The sequence below is a fragment of the Tachypleus tridentatus genome, chromosome 12, assembly GCF_004210375.1.
Source record: "Tachypleus tridentatus isolate NWPU-2018 chromosome 12, ASM421037v1, whole genome shotgun sequence".
NCBI classification, from domain to species: Eukaryota; Metazoa; Arthropoda; class Merostomata; order Xiphosura; family Limulidae; genus Tachypleus; species Tachypleus tridentatus.
Genome location: NC_134836.1, coordinates 61,004,458 through 61,024,793, shown reverse-complemented (window position 1 = coordinate 61,024,793; position 20,336 = coordinate 61,004,458). Strand labels below are relative to the sequence as shown.

At 35.3% G+C, this 20,336-nt stretch overlaps 1 long non-coding RNA gene across 1 annotated transcript; it reads left to right on the top strand.

Moving 5' to 3' along the window:
- Positions 1-8,404: 8,404 nt before the first annotated feature.
- On the top strand, positions 8,405-20,117 carry LOC143233387 (uncharacterized). Its single transcript, XR_013018115.1, has 3 exons — positions 8,405-8,832; positions 15,942-16,024; positions 19,490-20,117. It is a non-coding gene; the product is annotated as an uncharacterized LOC143233387 (long non-coding RNA).
- The last annotated feature ends 219 nt before the right edge of the window (positions 20,118-20,336 follow it).

Sequence of the window (20,336 nt, the reverse complement as noted above, 5' to 3'; positions counted from 1 at the left end):
CAAAGTAGAGATCTAATACAACAAAGGAGTAACACTTAACAAAGTAGAAATCTAATACAACCAAGGAGTAACACTTAACAAAGTAGAGATCTAATACAACCAAGGAGTAACACTTAACAAAGTAGAGATCTAATACAACCAAGGAGTAACACTTAACAAAGTAGAGATCTAATACAACCAAGGAGTAACACTTAACAAAGTAGAGATCTAATACAACCAAGGAGTAACACTTAACAAAGTAGAGATCTAATACAACCAAGGAGTAACACTTAACAAAGTAGAAATCTAATACAACAAAGGAGTAACACTTAACAAAGTAGAGATCTAATACAACCAAGGAGTAACACTTAACAAAGTAGAGATCTAATACAACCAAGGAGTAACACTTAACAAAGTAGAAATCTAATACAACAAAGGAGTAACACTTAACAAAGTAGCAATCTAATACAACAAAGGAGTAACACTTAACAAAGTAGAAATCTAATACAACAAAGGAGTAACACTTAACAAAGTAGAGATCTAATACAACAAAGGAGTAACACTTAACACAGTAGAAATCTAATACAACAAAAAAGTAACACTTAACAAAGTAGAGATCTAATACAACAAAGGAGTAACACTTAACAAAGTAGAGATCTAATACAACCAAGGAGTAACACTTAACAAAGTAGAGATCTAATACAACAAAGGAGTAACACTTAACAAAGTAGAAATCTAATACAACAAAGGAGTAACACTTAACAAAGTAGAGATCTAATACAACAAAGGAGTAACACTTGACAAAGTAGAGATCTAATACAACCAAGGAGTAACACTTAACAAAGTAGAAATCTAATACAACCAAGGAGTAACACTTAACAAAGTAGAGAGCTAATACAACAAAGGAGTAACACTTAACAAAGTAGAGATCTAATACAACAAAGGAGTAACACTTAACAAAGTAGAAATCTAATACAACAAAGGAGTAACACTTAACAAAGTAGAAATCTAATACAACCAAGGAGTAACACTTAACAAAGTAGAGATCTAATACAACCAAGGAGTAACACTTAACACAGTAGAAATCTAATACAACAAAGGAGTAACACTTAACAAAGTAGAGATCTAATACAACCAAGGAGTAACACTTAACAAAGTAGAAATCTAATACAACCAAGGAGTAACACTTAACAAAGTAGAAATCTAATACAACCAAGGAGTAACACTTAACAAAGTAGAAATCTAATACAACCAAGGAGTAACACTTAACAAAGTAGAGATCTAATACAACAAACTAGTAACACTTAACAAAGTAGAGATCTAATACAACAAAGGAGTAACACTTAACAAAGTAGAAATCTAATACAACAAAGGAGTAACACTTAACAAAGTAGAAATCTAATACAACCAAGGAGTAACACTTAACAAAGTAGAGATCTAATACAACCAAGGAGTAACACTTAACACAGTAGAAATCTAATACAACAAAGGAGTAACACTTAACAAAGTAGAGATCTAATACAACCAAGGAGTAACACTTAACAAAGTAGAAATCTAATACAACAAAGGAGTAACACTTAACAAAGTAGAAATCTAATACAACCAAGGAGTATCACTTAACAAAGTAGAAATCTAATACAACCAAGGAGTAACACTTAACAAAGTAGAGATCTAATACAACCAAGGAGTAACACTTAACAAAGTAGAGATCTAATACAACAAAGGAGTAACACTTAACAAAGCAGAAATCTAATACAACCAAGGAGTAACACTTAACAAAGTAGAGATCTAATACAACTAAGGAGTAACACTTGACAAAGTAGAGATCTAATACAACCAAGGAGTAACACTTAACAAAGTAGAGATCTAATACAACCAAGGAGTAACACTTAACAAAGTAGAGATCTAATACAACCACGAAGTAACACTTAACAAAGTAGAGATCTAATACAACCAAGGAGTAACACTTAACAAAGTAGAAATCTAATACAACAAAGGAGTAACACTTAACAAAGTAGAGATCTAATACAACCAAGGAGTAACACTTAACAAAGTAGAGATCTAATACAACCAAGGAGTAACACTTAACAAAGTAGAAATCTAATACAACAAAGGAGTAACACTTAACAAAGTAGAGATCTAATACAACAAAGGAGTAACACTTAACAAAGTAGAAATCTAATACAACCAAGGAGTAACACTTAACAAAGTAGAAATCTAATACAACAAAGGAGTAACACTTAACAAAGTAGAGATCTAATACAACAAAGGAGTAACACTTAACAAAGTAGAAATCTAATACAACAAAGGAGTAACACTTAACAAAGTAGAGATCTAATACAACCAAGGAGTAACACTTAACAAAGTAGAAATCTAATACAACAAAGGAGTAACACTTAACAAAGTAGAAATCTAATACAACCAAGGAGTAACACTTAACAAAGTAGAGATCTAATACAACCAAGAAGTAACACTTAACACAGTAGAAATCTAATACAACAAAGGAGTAACACTTAACAAAGTTGAGATCTAATACAACCAAGGAGTAACACTTAACAAAGTAGAAATCTAATACAACCAAGGAGTAACACTTAACAAAGTAGAAATCTAATACAACCAAGGAGTAACACTTAACAAAGTAGAGATCTAATACAACCAAGGAGTAACACTTAACAAAGTAGAGATCTAATACAACCAAGAAGTAACACTTAACAAAGTAGAGATCTAATACAACCAAGGAGTAACACTTAACAAAGTAGAGATCTAATACAACCACGAAGTAACACTTAACAAAGTAGAGATCTAATACAACCAAGGAGTAACACTTAACAAAGTAGAAATCTAATACAACAAAGGAGTAACACTTAACAAAGTAGAGATCTAATACAACCAAGGAGTAACACTTAACAAAGTAGAGATCTAATACAACCAAGGAGTAACACGTAACATAGTAGAAATCTAATACAACAAAGGAGTAACACTTAACAAAGTAGAGATTTAATACAACAAAGGAGTAACACTTAACAAAGTAGAAATCTAATACAACAAAGGAGTAACACTTAACAAAGTAGAGATCTAATACAACAAAGGAGTAACACTTAACAAAGTAGAAATCTAATACAACAAAGGAGTAACACTTAACAAAGTAGAGATCTAATACAACAAAGGAGTAACACTTAACAAAGTAGAGATCTAATACAACCAAGGAGTAACACTTAACAAAGTAGAAATCTAATACAACCACGAAGTAACACTTAACAAAGTAGAGATCTAATACAACCAAGGAGTAACACTTAACAAAGTAGAGATCTAATACAACAAAGGAGTAACACTTAACAAAGTAGAAATCTAATACAACCAAGGAGTAACACTTAACAAAGTAGAAATCTAATACAACCAAGGAGTAACACTTAACAAAGTAGAGATCTAATACAACCAAGGAGTAACACTTAACAAAGTAGAGATCTAATACAACAAAGGAGTAACACTTAACAAAGTAGAGATCTAATACAACCAAGGAGTAACACTTAACAAAGTAGAGATCTAATACAACCACGAAGTAACACTTAACAAAGTAGAGATCTAATACAACAAAGGAGTAACACTTAACAAAGTAGAGATCTAATACAACCAAGGAGTAACACTTAACAAAGTAGAAATCTAATACAACCACGAAGTAACACTTAACAAAGTAGAAATCTAATACAACCAAGGAGTAACATTTAACAAAGTAGAGATCTAATACAACCACGAAGTAACACTTAACAAAGTAGAGATCTAATACAACCAAGGAGTAACACTTAACAAAGTAGAGATCTAATACAACCAAGGAGTAACACATAACAAAGTAGAAATCTAATACAACCAAGGAGTAACACTTAACAAAGTAGAGATCTAATACAACCAAGGAGTAACACTTCACAAAGTAGAAATCTAATACAACCAAGGAGTAACACTTAACACAGTAGAAATCTAATACAACAAAGGAGTAACACTTAACAAAGTTGAGATCTAATACAACCAAGGAGTAACACTTAACAAAGTAGAAATCTAATACAACCAAGGAGTAACACTTAACAAAGTAGAAATCTAATACAACCAAGGAGTAACACTTAACAAAGTAGAGATCTAATACAACCAAGGAGTAACACTTAACAAAGTAGAGATCTAATACAACCAAGGAGTAACACTTAACAAAGTAGAAATCTAATACAACCAAGGAGTAACACTTAACAAAGTAGAGATCTAATACAACTAAGGAGTAACACTTGACAAAGTAGAGATCTAATACAACCAAGGAGTAACACTTAACAAAGTAGAGATCTAATACAACCAAGGAGTAACACTTAACAAAGTAGAGATCTAATACAACCACGAAGTAACACTTAACAAAGTAGAGATCTAATACAACCAAGGAGTAACACTTAACAAAGTAGAAATCTAATACAACAAAGGAGTAACACTTAACAAAGTAGAGATCTAATACAACCAAGGAGTATCACTTAACAAAGTAGAGATCTAATACAACCAAGGAGTAACACTTAACATAGTAGAAATCTAATACAACAAAGGAGTAACACTTAACAAAGTAGAGATCTAATACAACAAAGGAGTAACACTTAACAAAGTAGAAATCTAATACAACCAAGGAGTAACACTTAACAAAGTAGAAATCTAATACAACAAAGGAGTAACACTTAACAAAGTAGAGATTTAATACAACAAAGGAGTAACACTTAACAAAGTAGAAATCTAATACAACAAAGGAGTAACACTTAACAAAGTAGAGATCTAACACAACAAAGGAGTAACACTTAACAAAGTAGAAATCTAATACAACAAAGGAGTAACACTTAACAAAGTAGAAATCTAATACAACCAAGGAGTAACACTTAACAAAGTAGAGATCTAATACAACCAAGGAGTAACACTTAACAAAGTAGAGATCTAATACAACCACGAAGTAACACTTAACAAAGTAGAGATTTAATACAACAAAGGAGTAACACTTAACAAAGTAGAAATCTAATACAACAAAGGAGTAACACTTAACAAAGTAGAGATCTAATACAACAAAGGAGTAACACTTAACAAAGTAGAAATCTAATACAACAAAGGAGTAACACTTAACAAAGTAGAGATCTAATACAACAAAGGAGTAACACTTAACAAAGTAGAAATCTAATACAACAAAGGAGTAACACTTAACAAAGTAGAGATCTAATACAACCAAGGAGTAACACTTAACAAAGTAGAAATCTAATACAACCAAGGAGTAACACTTAACAAAGTAGAGATCTAATACAACCAAGGAGTAACACTTAACAAAGTAGAGATCTAATACAACAAAGGAGCAACACTTAACAAAGTAGAGATCTAATACAACCAAGGAGTAACACTTAACAAAGTAGAGATCTAATACAACCACGAAGTAACACTTAACAAAGTAGAGATCTAATACAACCACGAAGTAACACTTAACAAAGTAGAGATCTAATACAACAAAGGAGTAACACTTAACAAAGTAGAGATCTAATACAACAAAGGAGTAACACTTAACAAAGTAGAGATCTAATACAACCAAGGAGTAACACTTAACAAAGTAGAAATCTAATACAACCACGAAGTAACACTTAACAAAGTAGAGATCTAATACAACCAAGGAGTAACACTTAACAAAGTAGAGATCTAATACAACAAAGGAGTAACACTTAACAAAGTAGAAATCTAATACAACCAAGGAGTAACACTTAACAAAGTAGAAATCTAATACAACCAAGGAGTAACACTTAACAAAGTAGAGATCTAATACAACCAAGGAGTAACACTTAACAAAGTAGAGATCTAATACAACCAAGGAGTAACACTTAACAAAGTAGAGATCTAATACAACCAAGGAGTAACACTTAACAAAGTAGAGATCTAATACAACAAAGGAGTAACACTTAACAAAGTAGAGATCTAATACAACCAAGGAGTAACACTTAACAAAGTAGAGATCTAATACAACCACGAAGTAACACTTAACAAAGTAGAGATCTAATACAACAAAGGAGTAACACTTAACAAAGTAGAGATCTAATACAACCAAGGAGTAACACTTAACAAAGTAGAAATCTAATACAACCAAGGAGTAACACTTAACAAAGTAGAAATCTAATACAACCAAGGAGTAACATTTAACAAAGTAGAGATCTAATACAACCACGAAGTAACACTTAACAAAGTAGAGATCTAATACAACCAAGGAGTAACACTTAACAAAGTAGAGATCTAATACAACCAAGGAGTAACACTTAACAAAGTAGAAATCTAATACAACCAAGGAGTAACACTTAACAAAGTAGAGATCTAATACAACCAAGGAGTAACACTTCACAAAGTAGAAATCTAATACAACCAAGGAGTAACACTTAACACAGTAGAAATCTAATACAACCAAGGAGTAACACTTAACAAAGTAGAAATCTAATACAACCAAGGAGTAACACTTAACAAAGTAGAAATCTAATACAACCAAGGAGTAACACTTAACAAAGTAGAGATCTAATACAACAAAGGAGTAACACTTAACAAAGTAGAGATCTAATACAACCAAGGAGTAACACTTAACAAAGTAGAAATCTAATACAACCAAGGAGTAACACTTAACAAAGTAGAAATCTAATACAACCAAGGAGTAACACTTAACAAAGTAGAAATCTAATACAACCAAGGAGTAACACTTAACAAAGTAGAAATCTAATACAACCAAGGAGTAACACTTAACAAAGTAGAGATCTTATACAACCAAGGAGTAACACTTGACAAAGTATTACACTTTAATAGATATTTCTGATATAATCAACCTTCACATGTAATAACCATTAATCCTAATTATCTTAATAACGTGTCATACTACCCAGTCAAGAGGGTTCTACAATGGGTCATAACAACATTACAGGTGAAACTGTAGTTTCACGTATTATCTATATTGTTCTTATTTTAGTGATGCGTGTATTAAACCCACAAAAGTACTCGATGGATGTATAACAATGAAACATTTCTCACATTGTTTTTAACTGGATCTACACAGGCTTCGTTTAAAGGATGCACATTATTATATTATCTTCAATTTCTCACATTGTTTTTAACTGGATCTACACAGGCTTCGCGTAAAGGATGCACATTATTATATTAACTTGAATTTCTCACATTGTTTTTAACTGGATCTACACAGGCTTCGCTTAAAGGATGCACATTATTATATTAACTTGAATTTCTCACACACCTGGTTCACTCTCTAACATTTTGGATTTTTCACACTGGCATCTTTATTTCTCATAAGTTATATAAACAGAACATACTGTAAACTCAAGAGAACAAGTTGTTTGATCTAATTCTGTTGGTAGCATACTGAAACGGAAAAGACGTGCACGTATGCCATAGTATGCAATAAACAGACATAGCAATTAATCATACATAAATATACTATTTTTTGTATTTAAGAAATGTTCTAAAAACGAGTGCTTAGAATTGTAATTGATTAAATGAATAAGAGAATTATCAAAATCAGACTAAAATTATTTTTAAAATAATTATTAACCAAAACAACAACACATTTTAGACAATACTCAGAACTGTTATTTAAGCACATTTCACTGACTCCAGAAGAACGTATTTATCACTGTGATAAGGAGCTCATATACCAGAAGAATGATTTTAACACTGCACTGCTCAGCTGATATATCAGAAGAATAATTTTAACACTGCACTGCTCAGCTGATATATCAGAAGAATGATTTTAATACTGTGCTACTGAGCTGATATGTCAAAAGAATTATTTTAACACTGTTCTACTGAGCTGATATATTAGAAGAATGATTTTAACACTGCACTGCTCAGCTGATATATCAGAAGAATGATTTTAATACTGTGCTACTAAGCTGATATGTCAAAAGAATTATTTTAACACTATTCTACTGAGCTGATATATTAGAAGAATGATTTTAACACTGCACTGCTGAGCTGATATGTCAAAAGAATTATTTTAACACTGTTCTACTGAGCTGATATATTAGAAGAATGATTTTAACACTGCACTGCTGAGCTGATATATACGAAGACTGATTTTAACGCTGTTCTACTGAACTGATATATCAGAAGAATGGTTTTAATGGTGTGCTACTGAGCTGATATAGCAGAAGAATGATTTTAACACTGTGCTACTGAGGTGATATATCAGAACAATTTTAACACTGTATTACTGAGCGGATATATCTACTTTAACAACCAAGTAAGTAAGTACTCAGGATTACTGCTGTCACTTTCAACTGTGATGGTTAATCCCACTTATCGTTGATAAAGACGTAGCCCAGAACATGGCGGTGTTGTTGCTAACTAGCTGTCTTTCTTTAAATCCATCAAATTAGGAACGACGAGCGCGAATCGCCCTCAAGTAAATTTAAATTAAAAACAACAACAGCGAACTATTGACGTTAATGTAGAACCTTCAATTATTTGTTGTTTTATACATTTTTGATCAGTATATTAAATGAAAGTTCTTCCTTGGTGACTCAGCAGCAATCTTGTAACACTAAAACAACTGGGATCAAAGCTTCTAAAACGTACAACAGAGGGCCCATTAGGTAGCTTTGTGCTTAAGGAAGCGGATAAAACCAGTTCAAAGACTGCTACATAAATAATATGGTCAATCCTGGTGGAATTTCTGGCACTCGTTTTTTTTTTTTTTCCTTCTTTTATTCAGTTCTGGTTTCCTCCATATTTGTACATGTTTCGGCTTCACTAACTTTTATTTTTCACGGAACTACTAACTACGTCACAAGTATTAACTAAGCCGCCAGAATCGAAATAGTAAGTAAAACATCGAATCACATTTCTTTTACCTAACTTGTTGTTTTAAATTTTAAAAAAAGCAACTTTTATTTTAAACTAAATTACATTAGAGGGCGTCCAGCTTTAGTGTATGTATTGCATAATGTTTTAAACTGAAAAATGAACTACATCTAATATATATAAGATGAAATTATAGCGGTTTTACAAGATGGAAGTAAAATATGTGCCTCGCTAAACCAAACACTTTAAAGCTTCAGAATATATTAATACAAAATACACACACTATGAGAGATGTAGTTACTTTGGTTTGTGTTTGTTTTCTTATAGCAAATCCATGGGCTATCTACAGAGCCCCACGGAGTGGAATCGAACTTCTGATTTTCTGATTTTAGTGTTGTAAATCCGTAGACATACCGCTGTACTTGCGGAGAACGAAGTTAATTTGGTTAAAATAATAACATATGACTAAAGCTATGTTTTATTAAACAATGATTAAACTTTGTGTTATTCTTAAAAAAAGTTCAGTATTTCTAAGAATCGTGTATCGACATCAAACGTTTAGAAGGTTGAGTAAGTTACATTAAAACTATCTTAAATACGTAAATAAGTTAGTAACGTGGAAGGCATACCTGTATGGAGATGGGATGGAACATAATTTCAGGACTACATTTTGGCATCCTTTGGCGTCTTATAGGTAATATAACGCCCTCAAAGATTGGTCGCTTTTGGGAAAGGCATGTAAGAACTGTTTCTGACACAGAGCATTCCTCCGCTCATATCAATAAGATATATCTTATCTTATTCTTATTGGAAAACAAAGGAATATCCAGAGAAAGGCAGAAAGAAGTAATGGAAAAATGTACGGTGTCTTGTAATAGGTGAGGATATACGTACACAATGGTCAGTGGAAAAAGTACGGTGTCTTGTAATAGGTGAGGATACACGAAGACAATGGTCAGTGGAAAATGTACGGTGTCTTGTAATAGGTGAGGATATACGAACACAATGGTCAGTGGAAAAAGTACGGTGTCTTATAATAGGTGAGGACATACAAAAACACAGGTCAGTAATAAAAACTGTCCACATGTTCTATGCAACAGTATAAGAATAATCAGGAGGGATCATTATCTGGGAAAGTGTGTGTTTTTCTTATATCAAAGCCACATCGGTCTATCTGCTGAGCCCACCGAGGGGAATCGAACCCTGATTTTAGAGTTTTAAGTCCGTCGACTTACTGTTGTACTAGCGGGGGTGTGGGAAAGCGACACAACCAATTTGCACAAAAAATTGTTTTGAACCATCGCATACCTCCAAGTATCTAAATAGTAGAAAGGGTACGTATGCTATTCCATAAGAAAACATATGGATCTTTTGCGACCGTACTGTTGAAGCTGTTTCTTAAAAAACTGTCATAATTGTAAAGTACGCGTATTATTGAAAGTATGCAGGGGAGGGAGGGTATACTTTGAACAAGAAAACCTTTCGAGGAGTCTATTGCAATTTAAATAGGCTCGGCGTGGCTGTGTGGGTTAAGGTATTCGACTCGTAATCCGAGGGTCGCGGGTTCGAATCCCGGTCGCACCAAACATGCTCGCCCTTTCAGCCGTGGAGGTGTTATAATGTGACGGTCAGTCCCACTATTCGTTGGTAAAAGAGTAGCCCAAGAGTTGGCGGTGGGTGGTGATGACTAGCTGCCTTCCCTCTAGTCTTACACTGCTAAATTAGGGACGGCTAGCGCGGATAGCCCTCGAGTAGCTTTGCGCGAAATTCAAAACAAACAAGCAAGCAATTTAAAATACGCTGCAGCGCATCAAGATGCAGGGCCGTTAGACAGGTTATGACTTGAACAGACATGGTGACGTAGTCTATAATGACATTGTGAGGCTTACAAAAATGTCATGAAATAACGTACTCCACACACTGTTGTACTAATTGCAATCGAAAACATACAACTGTTTTAAATATAGCGAATTAATTTCATCCCTAGTGTTTACGTAAATATTACGATGTACATGATGTTCCGTATCTCATTTTCGTATGTAAAACGTATGTGTCAAAATAACATATTATGTATACGGTGTTTCTGAAACACACATGTGAGAAAAGGGTGTAATATGAAGTGATAAGTTTCTTACCTATGAGAAAAAACACATACATATAGTGATATATTTATTCTTCAGTATAAAATGTTTATGGAAATAGTTTATAATAAGTTGGATACATATAGTGATTTGCTTTAATGTAGCAAGTGTATCAAAACATTTGTAAGATCATTCTTGAAAACAACAGCTAGTTTCATCACAATATTATTGTTTTACTTCAGAACTAAAATGTTCACATATTTTTTGCTTCAATCTGTACATAGTCTGTTCGAAATGTATTACCGAGTAGAGATTTCGACATATCTAATATGTTAATTAAAAATAACGCATTCATCATACAATGTTACATCCAGGTTGTTTCATTTGCATGCATAACATGCATATAAAATTATCGTGTTACGTGGTGATATAAATTTACTGTGTTAGGTGATTATATAAATTTAACAAACAAATTATATTCTCAGTTGATTAAGCACAAATGTTAAAAGTTAACACTTTTCATAATTTATGTTGTATTTACGACAGTTGCGGCGCTAAGGGGGGGGCTTGAGCCCCCAAACAATGAGCCAAGCCCCCCTCAGCCCCCCAATATTGTTACCTACATATTTTCATAAACAGATTATTTTTAATTTGTAATAATGAATTATTAATCAGAGTACAAGTTTCCAATGAAAACTGCATTGAAAACACAGTTCAAAATAGCACACCTTTCTGAAATGTACCTTGGTATTTACATTATTATAATTTACCAACTATACTTCATATTGATGGCATTTTGGGAAGCCCCTCCACAGTTTAACTCAGCCCCCCCCCCCCAAACGAAAATATCCTGACGCCGCCACTGATTTATGAATAGCTAAGCAGTTATGCGAACGAAGTCTGTTTATCTTGTTTAAACATTATAAACAACTCGGAACAGTTGCCTCTGACATGTTGACTTAAGCTTATCTTGAAATTATGTACCTTAAAGGGTGCTTATTTTGAACAGTAGCTTGTTTGTTTGCCTGTGTTTGTATTTCACGCAAAGCTACACAAGCTGTTCCTAAACTACCAGTGTAAAACTAGAGGGAAGGCAGCTAGTCATCACCACCCACCGCCAACTCTTGGGCTACTCTTTTACTAACGAATAGTGGGATTGATCGAAACCATATAACGCCCCCCACGGCTGAAAGGGCGAGCATGTTTGGCGTGACAGCGATTCGAACCCGCGACCCTCGGATTACGAGTCGAACGCCTTAACACGCTTGGCCATGCCGGGTTTGTACAGTAGCAGATCGAATTTTAACACTTTAACCAACAGCAAACATTTTAAGTTAACATTAATATGACATAAGAAAGCTCTAAAAAGTGTAGTTTCTCAACCAGTAGCGCGGTGGTATGTCTGCAGATTTAGAACGCGAGAAACCGGGTTTCGATAGCCGTGGTGAGCAGTGAACAGATAGCCCATTGTGTAGCTTTGTGCTTTACGTCAAAACAAACAAGTTCAACATTACATCGAATGATATTAGAGTTGGCTGTACAGTCTTTATCTGTCATACATCGTAAAAGGTAATAATATCACGTACACATAAAACATTTGATGCAGACTTACAAAAAATAAAATTAGTTTAGAGTAGAGATAAAAACAAACAATGGTTGGTATGGAAGGGTTTCTAGTTTGCTTTTGGAAAATTAAAATTCAATACGTTATAAGAACAGGGAACAACCGATTCTGGGCAAGTTGTTCGTATGTTTGTTTCGTGAATTACTGTTCTTCCCGGATAAATTACTTTTAAATGTAATTAAACAATTCAAAGCCGCTCAAACAATTCAAGGGTGCAGTGAACACAACCAAGAGCCTACAGGAAATACATTCGTGTTTTTAAAATAAAACTGTGAGCTAAAAAATAATACGGGAATTACGTAGTATATCGTGAAATGAAACTTTAACTTCGTAGTGACATCACGTTCATGGTCTATAATATTATCTCACGTGTTATAATTTTTTTCGGGCAAATCTCTGGTCTATTATGCTACTTGTGTTACGTATTACCATTTCAAATAACCGGAAATTTTAAATTTAATTTAGAAATCAGTTCAATATTAATGACCCCCTCAGCGGTACGTCTGCGGACTCACACCGCTAGAGGCCCTACATGGCCAGGTAGGTTAAGGCGTTCGACTCGTAATCTGAGGGTCGCGGGTTCGAATCCCCGTCGCACCAAATATGCTCGCCCTTTCAGCCGTGGGGGCGTGATTATATTACGGTCAATTCAACTAGTAGTTGGTAAGAGTAGCCCAAGAGTTGGCGGTGGGTGGTGATGACTAGCTGTCTTCCCTCTAGTCTTACACTGCTAAATTAGGGACGGCTAAAGCAGATAGCCCTGGTGTAGCTTTGCACGAAATTCACAAACAACTAAACACTCGAGAGTTAGTATAGAATATTCCAGATACCTTAGCGTTGTCACAATGACCGTGTTCTATGCTTTATTGTAGCGTGTATGACGTATTGTGAAGTACTGAGAAAAAGGGAAAGAATTTTCATGGGTTATTGTTTAACTTCCCACCAAGTGACGTTTTTCGTATTGTAAATTAAACAATCACTAGCGCATGTTAGTGAAGTTTAAACATTCGCCTGGAAAACAGTTTTCTTTAAAACGTGGCACTTTCGTGAGTAAAGATTTCGGTGGTATAAATGAATCAAGTGAACCTGTGTCTAAAGGTACTACCTATAGAAGGTGTTCACTTCTCTTTAACGAGGCCTAATAATTTTCACCAATTTACTTCAGATCATGATAGCATGAAATTTTAGTAAATTTCGATTTTTCACCAATACTTATATCTATACAAATGTTACAAGTTTCATATCGTTAGAAAAGTAAAAATGAGGTAGCATTGATCTAATTAGGTAGATACTTAAACACACGAGATAACACTGATCTAACTAGGCACATAATTAAACAGACATGAGGAAACAATAATCTAATTACACACACAATTAAAAACACATGAGGTACCATTGATCTAATTACGTACACAATTAAACACACGAGGTAACACTGATCTAACTAGGTACATAACACGAAGAAGTAAACGGAAAAGTCACACACACGCCTAGAAAACTAAGGCTTCAGGTTTCGTCCATCACCAACAGTGTAACAGTAACTGAAGCTATGCAAGGTTATCTTATAAAACTGTAAGAAATCATCTTACCTTATAAAACTGTAGAAGTTGTCTTACCTTATAAAACTGTAAGAAATCATATTACCTTATAAAACTGTAGAAGTTATCTTACCTTATAAAACTGTAGAAGTTGTCTTACCTTATAAAACTGTAGAAGTTGTCTTACCTTATAAAACTGTAAGAAATCATCTTACCTTATAAAACTGTAGAAGTTGTCTTACCTTATAAAACTGTAAGACGTCGTATTACCTTGTAAAACTACAGAAGTCATTTTACCATATAAAATAATAAGAAGTTATCTTATAAAACTGTAAGAAATCATCTTACCTTATAAAACTGTAAAGAATTATCTAATAAAACTGTAAAAATTCATCTTATCTTACAAAACTGTAAGAAGTCACCTTACCTTATAAAACTGTGAAAGTCATCTTACCTTGTAACACTGTAGAAGTCACCTTACCTTATAAAACTGTAAGAAGTCATCTTACCTTGTAACACTGTAGAAGTCACCTTACCTTATAAAACTGTAAGAAGTCATCTTACCTCATAAAACTATAAGAAGTCATGTTACTTTGTTAAACTTTGGCCTGGAACAGAACTTTTTTATGTATCCTCGAAACCAGTAAGTTGAAACAGATAAGAACGTGAAATCTGTATTCTGAGTTCACTTCACAAATGTCTACACTACTGTAAGAACGTTGTTAACCAAGTTAACGAATAGAGCACATTGGTCTACTCGAATCTCCAGGAAGACTGACATGTCTGAACTATAAGCTCCTAATAATAGGTGTACTTTGCGAGAAGGAAAGATTTCCTAAGCGACTGCTAACTGTTGCTTTACCACTGCGAATAGCTGAAATCCGGAGTCCTACTGCGGAGAACATCCGGAGTCGTGGTACACCTGTGGTTCCTGGTGTCTGGAATACGAGTCCGCGCATTTTCATCGATCGGCTAAATGTGTAAACCTTCCTTCCACCTATACCGCAGTAGCCTTTACTGCGAGTTCGGCTTCTGTCGTCGCGTGATCCGTGGCGTCTAGACAAATGTCTAGACTATTTCGTCGAATGTGACACCGCGCAGAAACAATAGATGCGGCTGCAGCGAAGCAAAACGTTATAGAAAATATGCTAAAAAGATGTTAGTACGATAATTTATGTAAACTAAGTATATTAAATATTAAAGCGTTCTGAACATGTCTTGTATGATATAGCCAAATTCAACAATAAGGCTAATATACACCAATCATAACTACTTCGTTATCACATAGAATATTTTTAATATAAACAACATTATCTGAATACTAATTTAATCTAACGATATTCATTTTCTTACTTATAATTATGGGAAAACTAAGGAACCAGGAAAACAGGGTTTCTATTTACTGCATAGATCAAGTTTTCATTTGATAACATGTACATATTTTTCAGTCTTTACGAATAGTCTTGGAAAATGATTCCGAAGACTGAAGGTCATCATATTTGGTTTTAGATACTCACTGTACTACTTCCTCCATTGTTACTAAAACACATATATTAATTAAAAACAAAAACACAGTGGAAAATGCTGTAAGCGTTTATAGAAGTGAAAATCTCGTGTATATAAATTGCTGTTACATTGTGAAAAAGTTAACAGAAAATGTGTACTACACGTACCGAGTAATAATTAGGTATGCGAGTTATGTACGCGTATAAAATATTAACAATTACTGTTATGTTCACGTTTCATGACAGTGTGTATCTGTTACTACAATTGATTTATGCAGTACGACAATGTACAGATGTCTTAACGAAATATTCTATTCGAAGTAAAATGCAAAGTCTTGACTCATGAAATACAATTTTAACGACTTTTAAACCTACGCAGAACTAAAAGCAAGGGTGTGGAGACCACGTAAGACAGGACTTACGAAAATCTGAGGCTGGAATTTGTAAGGAAGAATCGAATAAGTAAGTAAAAACGTAAGCTTAAGGTCAGCGCTTTGCAGAAGGAACAATCAACACATTAAACACCAAGATAACGTAAAAAAATGTGAGCTTTTTGCCCTATAGGAAGAAACAATTGTGTATGTGTGTAATATCGCGTAAGAGAAAGTGTAAAAGTATGAAATTAGTGCATGTACAGAAGGAAAACTAAGACTAGAATTAGCGTAAACACCAGAAGGTAGTGGTAAGAACTTGAAATTACTGCAAAGATCAGAAGGTAGGGTTAAAAACCCGGAATTAGTGTAAAAATCAGAAGATAATGGTGAAAACCTGGAATTAGTGCACACACTAGAAGATAGTGATGAAAACTAGAATTAACGTAAACACCACAAGGTAGTGATGTAAACTAGAATTAGTGCAAACATCAAAAGTTAGTGGTAAAAACCCAGAATTAGCGTTAACACCAGGAGATATTGGTAAAAACCTAGAATTAGTGTAAACACCAGAAGATAGTGGTAAAAACTGTTTTTGTAGAAAGAGGAGACCATGAGTGACGCATCAAGCAAAACTTGATTAGATAAATGTTTTAAGTCTTTATCTCCATAGTTCAATAAGATATTAATGCACATAATTAACCATTATCATGATTTTACTCTCGTCTTTATGTATTTACATAAACTCATTGATACTGAACCATTTCTCTCTTTTATATTACAATTTACTGTTATATTTTTATTATCCAGTTAAAACTTGATATTTTTCTTCAAACTGTGCCCCCTATACCGGTTGTTGTGCCCCCCATACCAGTTTTTGTGCCCCCCACACCGGTTGTTGAGTGATGAGACTGACGGGCTTTTAACATCAAAAATCAGGTTTTTGTGCCCTCGATGTGAAGAGCGTAGGTAGATGTTTATGTAGCTTTCTGTTTAACAACATCTTCAGATTCTGTTGTTTTTAGAATCTGTTTATGTAGCTTTCTGTTTAACAACATCTTCAGACTCTGTTGTTTTTAGAATCTGTTTATGTAGCTTTCTGTTTAACAACATCTTCAGATTCTGTTGTTTTAAGCATCTGTTTATGTAGCTTTCTGTTTAACAACATCTTCAGATTCTGTTGTTTTTAGAATCTGTTTATGTAGCTTTCTGTTTAACATCTTCAGATTCTGTCGTTTTTAGCATCTGTTTATGTAGCTTTCTGTTTAACAACATCTTCAGATTCTGTTGTTTTTAGCATCTGTTTATGTAGGTTTATGTTTAACAACATCTTCAGATTCTGTCGTTTTTTGTGATTCAGTTTCATTACTACCAAAAAATCTCACTATAAAAGACTAAATACGTTATATTGTGAGATTCCACTCATTAATCCACATGTACAAATAATTAAAAATGATTATTCAACTTCCTTTTATTTTGATAAACACTGATTAATACGACAGAAACCGTTCCTCATAATTGAGTATAATAATTAAATAATTATCTCGCATTTATAATCAGATCAGAATCAGAAGGTTCTGATCTTTAAATCAGTACTCGAATGGCCATTACTTCACAAAGGAAATTTGATAAACATGGTGAAAGAAGTGTACTTTATATCGGTACTCTTGAATACATTACATGCATTTAATTAATCAGTCACAAACCATTGTACAAACGATAAGTTTGTACAAAACAAACATTAAAAACAACCTCAAAACCAGCTTTAATACTAAGTAATGACGTGGATAATGTTTAATAGAATGAGCATGGTTGTAGGGGTATCTCTCGTCGGCTGGTATGGGTAGGGGTATCTCTCGGCGGCTGGTATGGGTAGGGGTATCTCTCGTCGGCTGTTATGGGTAGGGGTATCTCTCGACGGCTGGTATGGGGAGGGGTATCTCTCGACGGCTGGTATGGGTAGGGGTATCTCTCGTCGGCTGGTATGGGTAGGGGTATCTCTCGTCGGCTGGTATGGTGAGGGGTATCTCTCGACGGCTGGTATGGGGAGGGGTATCTCTCGTCGGCTGGTATGGGTAGGGGTATCTCTCGACGGCTGGTATGGGAGGGGTATCTCTCGACGGCTGGTATGGATAGGGGTATCTCTCGACGGCTGGTATGGGGAGGGGTATCTCTCGTCGGCTGGTATGGGTAGGGGTATCTCTCGACGGCTGGTATGGGTAGGGGTATCTCTCGTCGGCTGGTATGGGTAGGGGTATCTCTCGTCGGCTGGTATGGGGAGGGGTATCTCTCGGCGGCTGGTATGGGTATCTCTCGTTGGCTGGTATGGGTAGAGGTATCTCTCGTCGGCTGGTATGGTGAGGGGTATCTCTCGACGGCTGGTATGGGTAGGGGTATCTCGTCGGCTGGTATGGGTAGGGGTATCTCTCGACGGCTGGTATGGATAGGGGTATCTCTCGTCGGCTGGTATGGGTAGGGGTATCTCTCGTCGGCTGGTATGGTGAGGGGTATCTCTCGACGGCTGGTATGGGGAGGGGTATCTCTCGTCGGCTGGTATGGGTAGAGGTATCTCTCGTCGGCTGGTATGGTGAGGGGTATCTCTCGTCGGCTGGTATGGGTAGGGGTATCTCTCGGCGGCTGGTATGGGTAGGGGTATCTCTCGGCGGCTGGTATGGGTAGGGGTATCTCTCGACGGCTGGTATGGGGAGGGGTATCTCTCGACGGCTGGTATGGGTAGGGGTATCTCTCGTCGGCTGGTATGGGTAGGGGTATCTCTCGGCGGCTGGTATGGGTAGGGGTATCTCTCGTCGGCTGGTATGGCTATTAACACTTTTGCTAATAAAGCAGGAACAAAGTTTCAACCTGAAGATGATCTAAGAAGTTTGAATCATTGTTCTCTGCTTTATTAGTAAAAGTGTTAACACCCATACCAGCCACCCTGAGATACATTTTTACTTCAAGTGGGTTCCTCGTCATCACGAATGGCTGTAGATGTATCATTTCCTCCATGGAGAAAAAAATCAGTCAGTGGAGTCTCATTCTTAAAACTTCTATTGATTCCATTCAAACAATTTTATTAAGGGGAGGAAAACTTACATTTAATTTAAAAATAGAAACGGTGTCTTCCTCAGTATCCCCTCAATAGAAACGGTGTCTTCCTCAGTATCCCCTCAATAGCAATGGTATCTTCCTCAGTATCCCCTCAATAGAAATGGTATCTTCCTCAGTATCCCCTCAATAGAAACGGTGTCTTCCTTAGTTCCCCTCAATAGAAACGGTGTCTTCCTCAATATCCCCTCAATAGAAACGGTGTCTTCCTCAGTATCCCCTCAATAGAAATGGTATCTTCCTCAGTATCCCCTCAATAGAAACGGTGTCTTCCTCAGTATCCCCTCAATAGAAACGGTGTCTTCCTCAGTATCCCCTCAATAGAAACGGTGTCTTCCTTAGTTTCCCCTCAATAGAAACGGTGTCTTCCTCAGTATCCCCTCAATAGAAACGGTGTCTTCCTCAGTATCCCCTCAATTCTAATACTTCTTTCATTTCTTTTCCTTAGTGGCGGAGACGGAAGAATCGATCTGTGCCGTTTATTACTACTATTACACACAAAGATGGAAGTTCACAGATTTTATGTTGCTCGGGTTTCCCGGTGTAATCGCTACAATCATATTTACATTAAAGAAACTACCACTGGAAAAAGTATTCTGTTTTAGTGATTCGCAATGCCACAGTTCCTCAGTATTAAAAGGTAGTTTGTAACATCAAAAATACGTTCAGTGAGTTACGTTATTAAATAAATGATAATTTTACAGCGTGTCGTTTTTGTCATATAGTTTTAATAAAATTTAGTTCACAAAAATTCATACGTAGCATTTCAAGCAGTACAATAATTACAAACTACAAAAGACGTGAAATAATAAAACGGCCAGGTGGATGATTGGTTTGAGAAATAAGATAAATATATTAATAAACATCAACCATTCTAGGAACTCAGAGTTCGTATATGACATCTACAACACCTCTTTGACATATAATTATCTCACAACTCTTACAAAATGTTTGGCCAGGTGGTTAAGGCGTTCGACTTGTAATCAGAGGGTCGCGGGCTCGAATCCCCGTCACATCAATTATGCTCGCCTTTTCAGTCGTGGGAGCGTTATAATGTAACGGTCAATCCCACTATTCATTTAGTTAAATAGTTTTGTTTGTTTGTTTGATGAATTTTGCGCAAAGCTACTCGAGGGCTATCTGCGCTAGCCGTCCTTAATTTAGCAGTGTAATACTAGAGAGAAGGCAGTTAGTCATCACCACCCACCGCCAACTCTTGGGCTACTCTTTTACCAACGAATAGTGGGATTGATCGTCACACTATAACGCCCCCACGGCTGAAAGGGCGAGCATGT